The sequence below is a fragment of the Musa acuminata genome, unplaced genomic scaffold (genome assembly GCF_036884655.1).
Source record: "Musa acuminata AAA Group cultivar baxijiao unplaced genomic scaffold, Cavendish_Baxijiao_AAA HiC_scaffold_101, whole genome shotgun sequence".
Classification (NCBI taxonomy): Eukaryota; Viridiplantae; Streptophyta; class Magnoliopsida; order Zingiberales; family Musaceae; genus Musa; species Musa acuminata.
The window spans coordinates 40,001-42,500 of record NW_027020380.1 but is presented as its reverse complement, the minus strand read 5'-3'; positions in this window follow the sequence as shown (position 1 = coordinate 42,500).

Below are 2,500 nucleotides of genomic sequence, written 5' to 3'. Positions count from 1 at the left end.
CAGTTTTGGCCCGTTTTTGGGCCGTTTTGGCCAGTTTTTGGCCTGTTCTTGCATTGCGCGGTGACCGTCGAGAGCGGAGCAAAACGTCAGCCATCTCAGCACCCTGGAACCCCCCGGGTGGCACAGGGCTGGATGGGGCTTTCGTATAGCAGGGACGGTGCTGCCTCTCGCTTCGCTCGCTGTCCGCCGCTCGCCGCTCGCTCGTGCAGCCAAAAATGGCCAGTTTTGGCCCGTTTTTGGGCCGTTTTGGCCAGTTTTTGGCCTGTTCTTGCATTGCGCGGTGACCGTCGAGAGCGGAGCAAAACGTCAGCCATCTCAGCACCCTGGAACCCCCCGGGTGGCACAGGGCTGGATGGGGCTTTCGTATAGCAGGGACGGTGCTGCCTCTCGCTTCGCTCGCTGTCCGCCGCTCGCCGCTCGCTCGTGCAGCCAAAAATGGCCAGTTTTGGCCCGTTTTTGGGCCGTTTTGGCCAGTTTTTGGCCTGTTCTTGCATTGCGCGGTGACCGTCGAGAGCGGAGCAAAACGTCAGCCATCTCAGCACCCTGGAACCCCCCGGGTGGCACAGGGCTGGATGGGGCTTTCGTATAGCAGGGACGGTGCTGCCTCTCGCTTCGCTCGCTGTCCGCCGCTCGCCGCTCGCTCGTGCAGCCAAAAATGGCCAGTTTTGGCCCGTTTTTGGGCCGTTTTGGCCAGTTTTTGGCCTGTTCTTGCATTGCGCGGTGACCGTCGAGAGCGGAGCAAAACGTCAGCCATCTCAGCACCCTGGAACCCCCCGGGTGGCACAGGGCTGGATGGGGCTTTCGTATAGCAGGGACGGTGCTGCCTCTCGCTTCGCTCGCTGTCCGCCGCTCGCCGCTCGCTCGTGCAGCCAAAAATGGCCAGTTTTGGCCCGTTTTTGGGCCGTTTTGGCCAGTTTTTGGCCTGTTCTTGCATTGCGCGGTGACCGTCGAGAGCGGAGCAAAACGTCAGCCATCTCAGCACCCTGGAACCCCCCGGGTGGCACAGGGCTGGATGGGGCTTTCGTATAGCAGGGACGGTGCTGCCTCTCGCTTCGCTCGCTGTCCGCCGCTCGCCGCTCGCTCGCGCAGCCAAAAATGGCCAGTTTTGGCCCGTTTTTGGGCCGTTTTGGCCAGTTTTTGGCCTGTTCTTGCATTGCGCGGTGACCGTCGAGAGCGGAGCAAAACGTCAGCCATCTCAGCACCCTGGAACCCCCCGGGTGGCACAGGGCTGGATGGGGCTTTCGTATAGCAGGGACGGTGCTGCCTCTCGCTTCGCTCGCTGTCCGCCGCTCGCCGCTCGCTCGTGCAGCCAAAAATGGCCAGTTTTGGCCCGTTTTTGGGCCGTTTTGGCCAGTTTTTGGCCTGTTCTTGCATTGCGCGGTGACCGTCGAGAGCGGAGCAAAACGTCAGCCATCTCAGCACCCTGGAACCCCCCCCGGGTGGCACAGGGCTGGATGGGGCTTTCGTATAGCAGGGACGGTGCTGCCTCTCGCTTCGCTCGCTGTCCGCCGCTCGCCGCTCGCTCGTGCAGCCAAAAATGGCCAGTTTTGGCCCGTTTTTGGGCCGTTTTGGCCAGTTTTTGGCCTGTTCTTGCATTGCGCGGTGACCGTCGAGAGCGGAGCAAAACGTCAGCCATCTCAGCACCCTGGAACCCCCCGGGTGGCACAGGGCTGGATGGGGCTTTCGTATAGCAGGGACGGTGCTGCCTCTCGCTTCGCTCGCTGTCCGCCGCTCGCCGCTCGCTCGTGCAGCCAAAAATGGCCAGTTTTGGCCCGTTTTTGGGCCGTTTTGGCCAGTTTTTGGCCTGTTCTTGCATTGCGCGGTGACCGTCGAGAGCGGAGCAAAACGTCAGCCATCTCAGCACCCTGGAACCCCCCGGGTGGCACAGGGCTGGATGGGGCTTTCGTATAGCAGGGACGGTGCTGCCTCTCGCTTCGCTCGCTGTCCGCCGCTCGCCGCTCGCTCGCGCAGCCAAAAATGGCCAGTTTTGGCCCGTTTTTGGGCCGTTTTGGCCAGTTTTTGGCCTGTTCTTGCATTGCGCGGTGACCGTCGAGAGCGGAGCAAAACGTCAGCCATCTCAGCACCCTGGAACCCCCCGGGTGGCACAGGGCTGGATGGGGCTTTCGTATAGCAGGGACGGTGCTGCCTCTCGCTTCGCTCGCTGTCCGCCGCTCGCCGCTCGCTCGTGCAGCCAAAAATGGCCAGTTTTGGCCCGTTTTTGGGCCGTTTTGGCCAGTTTTTGGCCTGTTCTTGCATTGCGCGGTGACCGTCGAGAGCGGAGCAAAACGTCAGCCATCTCAGCACCCTGGAACCCCCCGGGTGGCACAGGGCTGGATGGGGCTTTCGTATAGCAGGGACGGTGCTGCCTCTCGCTTCGCTCGCTGTCCGCCGCTCGCCGCTCGCTCGTGCAGCCAAAAATGGCCAGTTTTGGCCCGTTTTTGGGCCGTTTTGGCCAGTTTTTGGCCTGTTCTTGCATTGCGCGGTGACCGTCGAGAGCGGA